The sequence below is a fragment of the Oncorhynchus kisutch genome, linkage group LG15 (assembly GCF_002021735.2).
Source record: "Oncorhynchus kisutch isolate 150728-3 linkage group LG15, Okis_V2, whole genome shotgun sequence".
NCBI classification, from domain to species: Eukaryota; Metazoa; Chordata; class Actinopteri; order Salmoniformes; family Salmonidae; genus Oncorhynchus; species Oncorhynchus kisutch.
In genome coordinates this window covers 46,145,402-46,162,684 of record NC_034188.2, presented here as the reverse complement: position 1 = coordinate 46,162,684, position 17,283 = coordinate 46,145,402, and the positions used below count along the sequence as shown (strand labels likewise).

General features: G+C 41.9%; 1 pseudogene; it reads right to left on the bottom strand.

Annotated features, from left to right (window-relative positions):
* Positions 1-17,283, bottom strand: part of LOC109906174 (diacylglycerol kinase delta-like) — a 59,891-nt pseudogene that overhangs the window by 39,456 nt on the left and 3,152 nt on the right.

The following is a 17,283-nucleotide window of genomic DNA, read 5'->3' as shown; positions in this document are numbered from 1 at the left end:
GCTTGAAGTCATAAACAGCACAATGCTTGAAGCACAGCAACGCGCTGCTGGCAAAACGCCCAAAAGTGCTGTTTGAATGAATGCTTACGAGCCTGCTGGTGCCTACCATCGCTCAGTCAGACTGCTCTATCAAATCATAGACTTAATTATAACATAATGACACACAGAAATACGAGCCTTAGGTCATTAATATGGTCGAATCCGGAAACTCTCATCTCGAAAACAAGACGTTTATTCTTTCAGTGAAATATGGAACCGTTCCGTATTTTATCTAACGGGTGGCAACCATAAGTCTAAATATTCCTGTTACATTGCACAACCTTCAATGTTATGTCATAATTATGTACAATTCTGGCAAATTAGGCGGCACAAACTGTTGCATATACCCTGACTCTGCGTGCAATGAACGCAAGAGAAGTGACACAATTTCACCTGGTTAATATTGCCTGCTAACCTGGATTTCTTTTAGCAAAATATGCAGGTTTGAAAATATATACTTCTGTGTATTGATTTTAAAGAAAGGCATTGATGTTTATTGTTAGGTACAGTCGTGCAACAATTGGGCTTTTTTCGCAAATGCGCTTTGTTAAATCATCCCCCGTTTGGCGAAGTTGGCTGTCTTTGTTAGGAAGAAATAGTCTTCACAGAGTCCGCAACGAGCCAGGTTAGCAGGCAATATAAACTAAATATGCAGGTTTAAAAATATATACTTGTGTATTGATTTTAAGAAAGGCATTGATGTTTATAGTTAGGTACACATTGGGGCAAGACAGTCCTTTTTCGCGAATACGCACCGCATCGATTGTATGCAACGCAGGACACGCTAGATAAACTAGTAATATCATCAACCATGTGTAGTTAACTAGTGATTATGATTGATTGATTGTTTTTTATAAGATAAGTTTAATGCTAGCTAGCAACTTGCCTTGGCTTCTTACTGCATTTGCATAACAGGCAGTCTCCTCATGGAGTGCAATGAGAGGCAGGTGATTAGAGCATTGGACTAGTTAAATGTAAGATTGCAAGATTGAATCACCGAGCTGACAAGACAGTTAACCCACCGTTCCTAGGCCGTCATTGAAAATAAGAATATGTTCTTAACTGACTTGCCTAGTTAAATAAAGGATAAATAAAGGTGTAAAAAAAAAAAAACGACGTCCAAACATACCGATTTCCGATTGTTATGAAAACTTGAAATCGGCCATTCCGATTAATCGGTCAACCTCTAATGCATACCTCACAAGACATGCCACAAGAGGTCTCCTCACAATCCCCAAGTCAAGAACAGACTATGAGAGGTGCACAGTACTACATAGTGCCATGACTACATGAAACTTTATTCCACATCAGGTAACTGATGCAAGCAGTAAAATTCTATTTAAAAAACAGATAAAAATACACTTTATGGAACAGCGGGGACTGAAGAAACACAAACATAGGCACAGACACATATGATAACATATGCACTATACACACATGGATTTTGTGTTGTAGATATGTGGTAGTGGAGTACGGGCCTGGGGGCACCCACTTAGTGTGTTGTGAATTCTGTAATGAATCTATTGTAATGTTTTTAAAATGGTATAACTGCTTTAATTTTGCTGGACCCCGGGAAGAGTAGATGCTGTGAAGGCAGCAGCTAATGGGGATCCATAATAGATACAAATACAAAAAGGCACATGAAAGCCCGCTTGGAGTTTGCCAAAAGCCACCTAAAGAAGTCTCAGATTCCGAGAAACAAGATTCTCTGGTCTGATGAAACCAAGACCGAACTCTTTGGCCAGAATGCAAAGTGTCAAGTCTGGAGGAAACCTGGCAGCATACCTACGGTGAAGCATGGTGGTGGCAGCATCATGTGGTGGGGATGTTTTTCAGCCACAGGGACTGGGAGACTAGTCAGGATGGAGGGAAAGATGAACGGAGCAAAGTATAGAGGAGATACTTGATGAAAACCTGCTCCAGAGAGCTCAGGACCTCAGACTGAGGCGAAGGTTGACCATCCAACAGAACAACGACACTAAGCACACAGCCAAGACAATGCAGGAGTGGCTTCGGGACAAGTCTCTGAATGTCCTTGAGTGGCCCAGCCAGAGCCCGACTTAAACCTGATCGAACATCTCTGGAGAGACCTGAAAATAGCTGTGCAGCAACACTCCCCATCCAACCTGAGAGCTTGAGAGGATCTGCGGAGAAGAATGAGAGAAACTCCCCAAATACAGGTGTGCCAAGCTTGTAGCGTCATACTCAAGAAAACTCAAGGCTGTAATCGCTGCAAAAAGGTGCTTCAACAAAGTACTGAGTATAGGTTCTGAATTATTATGTAAATATGATCGTTTTTTTAAATGTTATACATTTGTAAACATTTCTAAAAACCTGTTTTTGCTTTGGTCAATATGGTGTATTGTGTGTAGATTGATATGGAAAAAAACCAATTTAAACCATTTTAGAATAAGGCTGTAACATAACAAAACGTGGAAAAGGTCAAGGGGTCTGAATACTTTCCCGAATGCACTGTATAGTGCAATAGAAATATTAGGGCTGACCCCATTTAGTAGACTGGTGGATTGTTTGGTCGATTGGCTGTTGGTAGACCTAGAAGTTTTTAGTCCAGCAGTTGCAAAAAAATGATATTTTATTCCACATCTTGATTGATGCCCGTCTCAGTAGACTAATCCATTGTGGAGGCCCGTCTCAGTGGACTAATCTATTGTGTAGGCCGGGTCTCAGTGGACTAATCCATTGTGGAGGCCTGTCTGAGTGGACTAATCCATTGCTGAGGCTGCGGGGATGGCACACCAGTGGTATATTTACAGTTAATTCCCATAATTTCAAATTACAATGTTTGTTTGGTTACCATAATTTCTATTAATGCATTCAATGTATTATTATTACAGTATTTTACTGTTCTCAGTGTCGGAGGGACACGTTGTTTACAGAGCGCACAATCTATGCTACACTTGTGAGAAACAAGTTTGGTTTATTTCCTTTCATTTAAGAGTTGTTAATGCATGAATTGTGTTTTTTGTTTCTGAATTATTATTTCCCCTTCGCAAATACTGTAAATAGCCTACAACTGTATCTGTCAGGAGCTCAGGGTGTAGGAAACTCTGAGGGTCCAGGATATACTGTATACAATGTTGCATGTTTGTTAGTACAAACTTTCTGGTTGGACCAAGCTGATCTTTTCAAGTTCCTTGCAGACAGGCCATGCGTAGCCAATATGATACATTTATTTATCAGGATATTTTCTACCTGCAGGCTTTGTTTTTTAAAAATGGTTGGCTTTATGTAGGTAATTTTTTTACATAGTTGGCAATGGCAATATAAGTTACTTTAAGATTTGATTAATTATCATTTAGATATAATTTTTTATTATTAACCACATGGCGATATTGCCACTCCTATTTGCCATATCTTCAATTTAAGCCTACTAGAAAGTGTGCACCCTCAGTTCTGGAGGGAAGCAAAAGTCATTCCGCTACCTAAGAATAGTAAAGCCCCCTTTACTGGTTCAAATAGCCGACCAATCAGCCTGTTACCAACCCTTAGTAAACTTTGGGGGAAAATGGCCCACCAAAACATGACCCACCAAACCACTGTCCTGAACACCCGACCGCTTAACCTTGGAAGCCAGCCACACCAGTGTCAGAACACCGAAGTTAGCCTCCAGGTGCCCTGCCCGCCACAAGGAGTCGCTAGAGTGCGATGAGCCAAGTAAAGCCCCCCCCGGCCAAACCTGCCACTGGGCAAATTGTGCACCGCCCTATGGGACTCGTGGTCATGGCCAGTTGTGACACAGCCTGGGATCGAACCTGGGTCTGTAGTGACTCCTCAAGCACTGCAATGCCTTCGCCACTCGTGAGGCCATTAATTGTAGATTTTTTAACAGTTAGTTCTTTATATATTTTTTATTTTACCTTTATTTAACTAGGCAAGTCAGTTAAGAACAAATTCTTATTTTCACTGACGGCCTAGGAACAGTGGGTTAACTGCCTTGTTCAGGGGCAGAACGACAGATTTTTACCTTGTCAGCTCGGGGATTCGATCTTGCAACCTTTCGGTTACTAGTCAAACGCTCTAACCACTAGGCTACCTGCTCTTCCTCCCTCTTCATCCCTCTCTCGCACATCAAGCATGTTGGTCAATATTTCCCTCACCCCCAGTTCTCCTCCCTCCCTAAGTCTCTCTTTCTTTTGAGCATCTTGGTGCTGTTGAGCATCTTGGTGCTGGCCCTCTACAGCGCCTCCCTCCCTCCCTCTCCTACCTGTCAAGCATCTTAGTGCTGGCCCTCTCAAGCTTCTCCAGTATTTGAGGCAGCTGTGCGTCGTCGTCGCAGGCCTAGCCCCAGCCCAGGACTCGGCCAAGGTCATTTCCTGTCCCCAGGGGCAGAACACCCAGCTGGCACTGCAAAACAAGTGTTATCTTGTTTCAACTGACCCCCGTTACATTTAGCCCCATTCTCCCCCATTTAATCCTAATTCAGAAAACATGAATACAGTTTACTTATATAAAATCTTTCATTAGTAACTCCTACCATTTTGTTTTTTTTTCATAGAAATGCAAATGGCTGGTTATAGTAAGTATTTGTTTGAGCCATTATCCATTGAATGGTGAAATGACCTACTCATTCATTGACAAATGATGGTTTCAGCTTGTTCTGTCACATGTATTATATGCTCTAGGATGTTGCAAAAGTCATCTTCTAGTTAAACAACAAATGATACTGTTTTGAATAGTTATTTTATGACAGGTATTTTAAGTTGATGTGAGAACTGAGAACTGTGCTGTTTTGGCAAATGTACTTCAGTTTAGTGGGCTGTGGTAACTGTTTTGCAAGAGTGAACCCTGTTTCGAGAAAAGTGTTCATGCAATCGAGAAAAACTAATACATGTAACACACAGCCTGGTAACTTTACGACCAGCAGAGGGCAGTGTCTGTCTGTTTATCTGTCCATCTAACAACTAATAGAGGCAGGCAGTGTGACAAAACGGTTTCTTTGTTACTAGATTGTTGAAAGTGGGACAAGGGAAACATGAGAGTCGCTGGCTGGCACAGTAGCTAGAGCTGCCTGCTATGCTCAGGGTGATGGGAGAGTAGCCAAAGCCAAACCTCTTTCTCAATTGGTCTTTCCCTGAGTTCTCTCCTCACCTCCTTCCCAAAACCCATGTCCAAGAACAAGAGTAATCAAGGAAACACTAATTGAGAAAGAGCCCAAGAGCCAGTGGGTGAAGCCCACCTGATGGAAGCTCATTTTCAGCTCAGTGCAGATGGGTGGGGTGGGTTAAACTTGCTTCTTTGCGGAGCGTCAATATCAGAGAGGGCCCAGCCCACGCTGCCGTCACCCCCACACACCAGGATCCGGAACGTGTCGAACTTCTGGAAGAGACACAAACTAGGAAAGACACAGAAGAGAGAGCCCTCTAAGACAAGCAGCTATACACACAGTGCCGTCAGAAACACACACAGCCATGTCAGGTGCATGCACGTACGCACGCATACAGGGTAGACTTACCCGAGATGCGGCCCCCCGTTCATGAGGTCAAAGACTTGGGCGGGGTTGAGCCGCTGTTTAAAGCGGCGCAGGAACTTGATGCCTTGGTTGTCACCGCTCTTACTGTTGACGAACACCAGGAGAGGGCTGGTGCAGGAAGGCGGGCAGGTGGCTTTCCGGAACCCTGAGGACCAATGACAGGCAGATGAGGAACAATGAGTACCAATGACAGGCAGATGAGGACCAATGAAAAACAATAACAGCCAGATGAGGACCAGTGACAGGCAGATGAGAACCAATGACCGGCAAATGAAAACTAATGAGAGGATGGACCCCTGTTGCCAGGAGGGTAAACTAGGTCCGGAGTTGGGAGCTTTAACAGCTATTCCAGACTACGGCACACACCTGAACTTTCATGGTCGGTTTCCCAGACACAGATTAATGGATATTCTCCATTGAGCAGCTTAATCTGTGTCTGGGAAACCAGACCCTAACATCTAATAAGAAAGAGCTTATTTAAAAATATTGCTATGTTAATTTTCCCTAAATTGTCCAAGTTCTTTATTTTTTTAATATATATTTTTTTACAATTCTGAATTTTGTGCTTATTCCCTTCTGATTCCGGGAGTCTTCCAACCAGGATTTCTGGAAAACCTGGGAATTTTGCAACCCTAGGCCTAATGAACACTACCCTGACTTGTCACGCAGACATCCCTATCTGTCCTGTTTATCTACAAACACAGGTGTAAAGTGATGTTGCCCCTGATCTTAGGTCAGTTTAGCATTTTCCCCAATAATGGTTAAGGTTAGATCTGTACCTAGGGGACACTTGACCCCGGAGAGGAAGTGAGGAGCATAACTGACCGTCGGAGTCGATGCTGTTGAGGGCTGTGGGGGGGATGACCGACACCTTACACAGCCCCAAGGGACACTTAGTGGACAGCTGCTCCTTACACAGCGTGTGCACCTGGACATCAACATGCACGCACACTTTATTTTTAGGAACACTACACAGAGCATTACGACACGTATGTACAGTCAACAACCTGATAAGTTCAATGGCCTTGTGACTGTAGTGAAAGTGTCATAAATCAGTGTATGGAGAAAACAAAAATACATTAATACTGTATTGTGGCTGCTGAAAAGTATAGTAATGCAGTTGGCACTTATCCCTCACACAGATGCCTAAAGACGCACCACCCAAATACGCTTGCAAGCACATAGACTCACCATGGCCCTGCACCAGAGGCAGCGCCAATCCTGCAGTCGGAGCACACTGCCACACGTCTTGTCACACACTGTACACTTAGCACTGACCGGCAGGTTGCCCTCCAGCCACTGGTGAGGCATAGAGATCTGCAGTGTAGGGAGAAGTCACTGTTATTATTTCAGTAATTATTTATTTATTGTCACCATTGACTTAATATGTTTCTATATGTTTGCTTTGCAAAAACTGTGGTTACACTTTTCATGCCAATAAAGCCTTTAAGAATTTAATTGAGAGACAGAGAGCAGGAGAAAGAGGTTGGGAGAGAAAGAGGGAGAGGGCAACCATCCTTTGCCCATGACAACAAATTGCACTAAAGGGAATATACACTCAACAAAAACATAAACGCAACATGCAAGAATTTAAAAGATTTTACTGAGTTAAAGTTCATATAAGGAAATGGATTTCACATGACTGGGAATGTAGATGTGCATCTGTTGGTCACAGACCTTAAAAAATGGTAGGTTTCTGAATCAGAAAACCAGTCAGTGCAACACATCTCCTTTTCATAGAGTTGACCAGGCTGTTGTTTGTGGCCTGTGGAATTTTGTCCCTCTCCTCTTAAATGGCTGTGTGAAATTGCTGGATATTGGCGGAACTGGAACACACTGTTGTAAACGTCGATCCAGAGCATCCCCCACAGGCTCAATGGGCGACATATCGGATGAGTATGCAGGCAATGGAAGAACTGGGAAATGTTCAGCTTCCAGGAATTGTGTACAGATCCTAATGACATGGGACCGTGCATTATCATGCTGAAGCATGAGGTGATGGACATACTGCCAAATTCTCTAAAGCGAACTTTGAGAGAAATACGCTTTTTGTGCACATGGACAATTTCTGAGATCTTTTATTTCAGCTCATGAAACATGGGACTAACACTTTACTTGTTGCATTTATATTTTTATTCAGTGTAGGAATAGTGGGCAGTAGGCAAGGGCACTATAGGCTACAACTTGTAATCAACAATTTGTTGAATACATTGATTATAAGACTGAATTGAGTCTAAATAGCCTATACGTACATGCATTTATTGATACACTGTCCATATAGGATATTCTTCATTTTTGTTTACATTGCATGTTTTTTCTTTTTAATATTGTATGACATATTTGATGTATGCTTTTGCATAGTGTACAATGATGTTTAATAAACTGGCTAAACTGCGCTCCTCTCTAGCAGGGGTACAGGGGACCTCTCTGAGCAGTATCCCCATTTTTGAGGAGCCCTCACACAGCTTCAGGGTGAAGTTTCCCCTAGGTAAAGATCTAGGATCAGCTTCCCCTCCCCCAATCCTAACCTTAACCATTAGTAGGGAAAATGCTAAACCTACCCAAGATCAGCACTCACCCCATCCTCATCTTCGATGATGTCCTTCCCAATGGATGCCAGAGTAGTCCACTTGCAGGTGTTGGTGGCTCAGACAGCACAGCGTTTATGGGCCTTGAATTTACACACTGTGGGAAGGAGAAATGCATCAGACTGACACACACACACAAAAAGACAGACACACAGACACCCATATTCATACTGTTGCATGCAATGACTACATCAAGCTTGTGAATCTACAAATTTGTTGGATGCCTTTGCGGTTTGTTTTGGTTGTGTTTCAGATGAATTTGTGCCCAATATAAATGAATGGTAAATAATGTATTGTGTTAATTTGGAGACACTTCCTGTAAATAAGAATAGAGTAGGTTTCTAAACACTTTACATTAATGGATCATCCTGAATAAATTGTGAATAATAATGACCCCCATGACATCCTAACCTCACCATTACAACAACAGGGGAGGATAGCATTGGGGGGGTATGATATTTGTGCGTCTAACTTTCTCACTCATGGTCCCCTGAAATGGGGGAGACTATGTACAAAAATTGCTGTAATTTATAAACGGTTCACCCGATATGGGTGAAAATACCCTCAAATTAAAGCTGACAGTCTGCATGCATTTGAACTTCATAGTCATTGTATCATTTCCTATCCAAAGTCCTGGACTACAGAGCCAAAACCACACAAAAAAATGTCACTGTCCCAATACTTTTGGAGCACACTGTACGGCTCTACTTTTATTTGTGGGAATACTTGGAAACAGATTTCCTAAATTAAAATGATTTTTTTGCTGAATTCCTAGTGATCTTACAGTCTTTTTGACAAAAAAATTTAAATCTTAAAAGAAATAAGAATACATAGGGGGTATCTGGCTTTGCAAGTCTTCAAGGTTCTAAAAAGTTGGACCCCTTTCCGAAACGGACCAGGGGCTTTCCCACCAAATATGCATAATGATGTTTTTTAACTAGAGACCTGTTGTTAATGGACCCGAGGACAACTAGAACCGTTCCATAAACACCTGGTCAATAACAGACCCGGTTTGATCCAAGTGAGGAAGCAGCAGAAAATTCATTTTTAAGCTACTTTATTAACTGGAGTTGATAAAGTGCGAGAGGAGGGAGAGAGGTCAAGGTGCAGGCGGGGAAGGGATGTTCTGTGACCGAGTGAAATGGGAGGGAGAGACGAGAGACAGCAACCAACCAAGCCGACTCGCAACTCAAATCAAATCTATCTGACCCCATTCAAACATTAAGTAGCAGCCTAACTGTTGGCCCTTGGTCATTGTAGCATAACCTTCTCCTTTAAATTTATCCGACAGGTCAGATAAAATTACACATAACCGAGACCCATGACAATCATATCAGATACGAACCTACTCGGGTCCCGGATTGGGTCTCGGGTATTCAGGTACAGGTGGATCCTTGAAGACCTTAAACTGGCAAATATAGCCATGGCGGTGTGTGTGTGTGTGTGTGTTTGGAGAAGTACGTACCTGCACAGGACAGCCCGTGCGAGGTGACTCCGGAGAGGGCCTCGCGGCACACGTTGCAGTAAGTGGGGCGGGCGTGGGAGCAGGCATACCAGTTATGCATCCCAGAGAAGTGGTCCATGCTATACTGGGTGGACTGGGAGTGGAACAAAAGAGACGAGAGGGGAAATAAGTCCTAAATCGTCCCCTAACCACTACTCATTTCATGATTCCAATAGCACCCTATTTGGGATGCACACTGATCCTGGGGACCCACAGATGATTAGATTTATGTTCTTCTTCTTACCCACCACTTATAGGCTGCACTTGATTCAACTAATCAAATGCTTAATGTTTTGATGAGAAGTTGAATCATGTGTTAGTGTTGGGCTATAACAAAAACGTGCACCCGTCAGTTAAAGGGGAATGGAAACACTTTAGGAAGTAAATTCAGGCCAATAGATGTATTCTATCCACTAATACCAAACATGTGTATTTAACATAAAAACATATCTATATTTAGGTGTATTTTAACTATGGCAACACCATTTTAAATGGCCATAGTAACGACTGACGCCAGTGCGTCACTAGCAAGAATCATCAAATTGTCTGTGGTAGGGCCTCCCAGGTGGCGCAGTGGTTAAGGGCGCTGTACTGCAGCGCCAGTTGTGCCACCAGAGACTCTGGGTTCGTTTTGTGCTCTGTCGTAACCGAGAGGTACGTGGGGTGACACACAATTGGCCTAGCGTCGTCCGGGTTAGGGAGGGGTTGGCCGGTAGGGATATCCTTGTCTCATCGCGCACCAGCGACTCCTGTGGCGGGCCGGGTGCATGGCGCGCTACCCAAGGTTGCCAGATGCACGGTGTTTCCTCCGACACATTGGTGCGGCTGGCTTCCGGGTTGGATGCGCGCTGTGTTAAGAAGCAGTGCGGCTTGGTTGGGTTGTATATTGGAGGACGCATGACTTTCAACCTTTGTCTCTCCCGAGCCCGTACAGGAGTTGTAGAAATGTTGTAGCGATGAGACAAGATAGTAGCTACTAAAAACAATTGGATACCACGAAATTGGGGAGAAAGCCTGTACGCCCTGCAAAAATTTAAAAAAGAAAGAATTGTCTGTGGTATTGAGTTTTCGCGTGTAGAGTGAATCGAAGTGAGTGAGGTTAGGTCCAGCCGTAGTAATTCAAACATGAACTGTATAGCGCCAGGCTGCATGAACTGGCTCCAAAGAAATCCCTTGGCAAGCTACCATCAGCTACCCAAGGAGCCGCAACTTTTGAAGAAGAAGGCCATGCCAGATCGAGCTACCAAGATCTGCAGACAGCACTTCGCGGAGGCAGACTTCGTGATGAAGGGCACTTTCGAGGGCTATGGTGTAGCTGTTACTGACCGATTATCATCAACATCGCAAAGCAAAAGCGACTGGACGAAGGAAGCGACGCGAGTCAATGCAATGGAGCCTAAGGTAACGTTGTTGACTAGGCTAGCGTTAGATACTGGACAACTTTGTTGCAACTCTAGTAGAAGGTAACTATCTAATTGCGTTTTGTGTAACACCCCCCAGCAAATAATGTTAGCAAGCAACCCAGCTGCAACTAAAATTGCAACACAGTTTCTCCGTGTACCCCTGTTATTAGGTCATTACTGTAGCTAACTTCCACCTCAGATAGTCAAATACTGCAATACATTTTGTTGACAGATTTGTTTTTGTAATGTTTTGTTAGCTCCACCTCATTTAGCTAGACTGAAGTTGACATAGCTAATGTTTGCTGAGAAATAAATGTCCCTGTGGTTGCTCTGTGTGTGTGTGTGTGTGTGTGTGTGTGTGTGTGTGTGTGTGTGTGTGTGTGTGTGTGTGTGTGTGTGTGTGTGTGTGTGTGTGTGTGTGTGTGTGTGTGTGTGTGTGTGTGTGTGTGTGTGTTGACAAAGCATACAAGACAGGTAGCTTGTTAATGCCAACTGATATATTTGGGTTCAGTTGTCTTAACAAAATGTTTGTTTGTTTTCAGGAATGACATCTTCATCCATGAAAAGGTTTTCATCCTGGAGGAGACTGTGCAGGAGGCAGAGGTACATGCGAACCCATGTTATTTCCAAGGCTGTTGTTTATTTCAAGACACAATCGGTCATTCCTGAGGCCATTGTGGATATAAAATGGGCAATACTGTTGTCACGAGAATTTTGCTATCTCAATGGTTGAACTCAACAATCACTCAAGCTTTGACCAATTTCCAGAGGTTGTAAGGCTGGTTAATAAAGAATTGGACAAAGTCCCAGATTCTGCAATAGGTTAGTTCTTTATTCAGAGAGCTCTGAAAATCATACAATGCACATTGCCTTTTATACCTCACATTTGGTCATACCATACACTTTATAAATGCCCCTCTTCTCTAACTCTGTCACAATGTTCTCCTTTGATAGCTCCTTCTGTCTAACCATACCTCTATTTTCATGTCTGCAGCTGACAATTCTAGCTCAAAACAGGAAACCTGTGTGGTTTTGCAGCACCTGGCTTACTTCTCTCCTCGGAGCTCAGTCTCGCCTATTCTTCAGAGAAATAGATCGCCATGTTCCATTCTAACCGTCAATATTTCCCTAATCTACTTTGAAACACACTTACAAATGTTGAATGTTCCCTTCTATTATTCAACATTAACTCAATAAATTAATACTATTTACAAGTCTTCTCCAACACACACATCAGACATCTTATGATCTTAACACATCATACAGTTCTACACTTTCAGGGTGGAATACTTTAGTCATTACTTTAAACAAATACATTATTTATCACCTGTATATGCAGTAATTCTTGAATATAACTATAGCTTAATAGATGCCTTAATTGTTTTCTACCGACAGGAAAAAACGGTTAATACAGCATGCCAAACTGACCCCTGGGTGCCAGACTGTTCCTGTGCTGCGGTGGAGAAGAGGTCCACCGGGACCATCACTAAAGAGCTCGGGGCCCAGCTAGATTGAGCTTAACGACCATCATTATACAACCCAGTCCTGCCCCTATACGCCACAGATGAGAGTGAGATCAGTGAAGACCATAACTCGCTGTATGAACCTGAGAGCTCAGAATCACAATCATCACAGTGCAAGTCAAGATATACTATCGATCACTTTGGGGGAGTGGGCTGGTGATCCTGAAAATGGAGCAGGCCATTCAACAGCGAATTCAAAGATCCATCCATCGGAGTGGAATTATTTTTCACAGATTTTTTTTTTACCCATTCAATGGATATGCTACCTTGTTCCGGTCCTGCTGTTTTGACTATCTCTCTCAACCTATGAATGTTCAGCTATGAAAAGCCAACAGACATTTGCTCCTGAGGTGTTGAACTGTTGCACACTCTATAACGATTGTGGTTATTATTTTGATGTAAAAATGGCTTTTGTAAAATACATTTGATTGTTTGCTGTGCTGGATGCTCTGTATTCACCAACTGTCTGAGTGATGGGATATGTATATAGTATCTGTAACATATTTTGGTGTGTATTTAATCTTCATCTTAACTTCTTAATGTGGCAATCAGCAGTAGAAACAATAGTTTCTCCCTGCTCCTCTTTGGGTAAAAAAATGAGGGATGGGGCTGAAGAAATGTAACCACTCTCAAATGTATAGACAGAGCTATAGAGGTAAGGACTGACCATCCATTATATCAAAATTGTAATCCTGTTTCTATGATCCGTTTCCACTACCATGTACCCAGTTCGCTTTGGATAAAGGCGTCTGCTAAATGGCATATAACCGACTGTTCCCCGGTAGGCCATCATTGTAAATAAGAATTTGTTCTTAACTGACTTGCTTAGTTAAATAGAATAAAATATATATATTATTAAAGTCTACTTTGACTCTGCAAAACTAGCTGCCCAGTCTAGTTACCATTCCTTTCCAATAGATGGCAGCCAAAGCCAGTTGATGTGTCACTACTCCAGGTACATGGGACTAGTGCGCAATGAAAGTAGTTTTATCTTCAAATGAAGTTTATCTGGTTACGCTTGAACCTGTTGTTATAGTGGACAAGCTAACTAATACTATTTTTACATAAGGCGCAGGCATTAGGCCTATATCTTGAATAAAAAATGACAGCAGGCTAGATTTACTAAATTAACTGGTTTTATTCAAACTCAAACCATATGTAAATGCCTTTGCTTCTGGGTATGTTGCCTTATGGAAGAAAAGACACAGGCAGGGATGAGACACCGTACACCTCGTCCAATTCTAATTCTCACTTGTGCCCATAGGGTGAACTGGCGATGAACTTCCAGCCTGTACGCTCTGCAAAAAATCTTAAAAGTTAGTCTGATACCAAAACTAAAACACAATGTTTTTATAATGAGCATGCCCCAGTAGTAGTTAGAATGAGATTTCATGAATCATGATGCTGTCTGCGGTTCGAACTCAGTTCGAAAAAGTAAACATGTTACCATCGCGCCAAACAGCGCTGATGATAAACATCATTATAGGATATATATATATATATATATATATATATGAGCACCTAACTACTGCTGATACTAACCTTACATTTTGCTTGATTATAAATTGTTTAAGCAATTATTTAACTGGCATATCGGCTGCAGACTGGTGGAGTAACCTCTTCTACCAGGAAGTCCTTCATAAGGATTGGTGACATGCCCAATAAATACATTGCCATCCAGACAGACTGACAGGAACGTCTGACTGGTTGCAATACAGCCACCATCTGCTGGGATTTTGTGCTGTATCGACACCGTCTCTCTACAACACACACTCATACCCTCTAGCCATTATCTGGCAGAATCTGCACTCACACCTCTAGCTGAGATGTTTCAGGCGGCATGTTGGTGTTGTTACTGCTACGAGAACGAACTCTGATCTTGGGCAAAGATCGGTTCAAACATGAACGGCTTCAGTAGGTTTATTGGCTCCCAAACTACAATTATTTAGTTCTCTGTAATAAACTCATTCTCAGATTCGGAGTTACTCTGTAAATTCAGCCATTTTTTATCAAAATGTTCTCTCCTGCCAGTGACACAACAATGCCAATATGGTGATTTACAGTTAGTTAGCTGGCGTTCTAAATCCTAGTGTTTCCATTCCCCTTTAAGAAACCCAGCGCAGACATTAGCATAGATATACATTTATTAGAAAGGCAATAACGATACAGCGAAACTTCCAACTAACCTACCAAAGGTCAAATCGGAGCTATTACCATATTACTTCTACCTGTTGAACGTATCCTTTCTCTTCCATACAAGTGTTTAGGCTATGAGGGTAGGCTCCAGGGGTCCATTTTGGGGTGTGTCCCAGGTATCTCTGCTTTCCCAAAGTGTGGGTCTTGTTAACGTACCTTCAGAGATTTAAAAGGAAATTACTGGTATATGGAAACTCCCTCTAGCCCATGGCTACACCGTTTAAATTTGTGGCGAGTAGTGAACAAGTGCACACTTCAGGAGGAAGGAGAGATTATTGGGATGCACCCTGGGATTGGATGCGAGGGAGAGAAGAGTGACCCCTGACCTCTGACCTTGCCCTCACCTCAAAGTGTTCTCTGTTCTGAACACTCTTCTGGGCTGACATCCAGTCCTCCATCTCTTTCCTGTTGTCCGCACACAGAATCAGCCGACGACACGGAGTGATGATCTACTGTCGTGGAAATTTCCTCTATTTACCAAATCATGAGAGCAAACCACACACCAGTCACAGTTATGCTTAATCTTCACCTTTAATAATAATTAAGCTTTTGCAATAGCATTTTGACTTTCAACAGTTCAGTATCTCTAATGAAAAGTTGAGAGTCCCAACATAATGGCAAATGGGATCCTTTATAGCAAAGATCCACCCCCCCTAGACGACATGACAAACCACAGGTCTTAGGAACTTACACAAAGAAAATACTTTACTTCAGAGAGGAGTATCCCCTAGCCAGACAGAGTTGGTAATAAATTATCGTTCAGTTTGGTCTCCTAAACAAAGCTCTTATTTCGTCCTTGGTACAAAATGGTACCAAGACATTACCCCCACCCTATGATATATATCAAATTGTCATTTAGATACAACCAATTCTAAATACAACCAATCCTGGACAAGCTCACGGAGAGGAGAGTGAGGCTATAGGTTAAGATAGGGGCAACAAAAGAGGGAGCATAGAATGATTCCAGACACTGCCATCCTCCTCTCCCATTGGGAAAAGTAGGGAGTGACTGGCACACAGACACAGTGGAGCAAAAGATATGTTTACACATGATGACACCTTGACCTCTCCCCTCTCTGTGGCCCAAGCAACTTAGTCCTGACATAGAACAGATACTGCAACCCCGCCACAGTATTATACAAAAATAACATTCTGATGAGAAGTAACTTACAAACATATGATGAATATAAAACATCTTACCTATGTTACCACCTAATTCTGATTATTCCCCAACATTCCCCTCTCAAGGGACTCTGAAGAATCAGAATAGTAACATGGCACCTTACTAACAGTAGTTGCAGAGTATATAATACAATTAAAAAATCCATAATCAAAATGTAAAGATAATAAAGAATCAAATCCCTTCCATGTAATTATTCACCCTTCAGAAACTGAGTTTACAATGTTTATACCATAATACAGACTTGCACCTGTTTAAACATATAGAATAATACATTTGTTGAGTAAAAATGAAAATAACAAAACATATAAATGCTCCCAAAATTACAAGAGAACCTGTGTCTAAACACAGGCATCATTACAACCTATAGGACAGTCATCCCTCTAAATCCTCATGCTTAGAATTGGGTTCCCCACTATCAGAGATATAGTCAGGAATAGGGAATAGGTCATTGAAATCATTCATATTCCAAATCACAAGTAACAACCCAACTATTTATCAAACCAATATTTAGAATAGCATTCCTCAGTGATTCAAATTTGTCTTATCACTCAAAGTAAAAACCTCAATTTAACGCACATCAATATTAGCAGATTTACATACAGTATAATTATCCCATAATTCTACTATTAACTTTTTAAATCATGATTATAATACAGATCAGTATCTCAATGCATTCTTAATCTAAATGACTACAATTTACATGGTGTAGACCTCTTCAATCAACCTGATACCACAAAAGTATAAACAATTTTAATGGCACAATTGACCAACCCCCCCCTCTCAGGCACTGCGATCTTCTGGCGTCTCTTTCGTTCTTCTTCAGATAGCTTTACAGTTCAAAGTGGACAGCCCATGATAATGTCCCAATTTCAATGTCTCATCTTTACCACTCATGTCTTGTCCATTTTTCAACCAATATACCAGCATCATAAGAAAATGTTAGAACAGATCTTTCTCCATGTTCACTCCAAGTGGACTCATCACAGTATGAGAGAAACCTGAAAGAAAAGCAGTTGATAGCTTAGATCTGATACTGTACACCAATTTCTGGCTTGGTTCTTTTCTCTCGGTAGAAGTGGTTTGGAAAGCCTCCTTCAACGCCTTTGTCACTCTTCTTCAGCCAGTTAGAGGGGGTTTTGAGGTACACACACCATTCGGTCCAATTATCTCTTCCATGCATTGAGATACCGTCTGATGTCACTTTTCATGATAACCTCGAAAGAACAAATCAGAACAACAGTTTAGTTCAGTTCAGTTCATTAACTACATGATAAATTATTACTTTTACCAATTATTCTTAACACACATATCTAAACATATTTCACAGAGAATATCAAAACATTCTATTGAAACTAT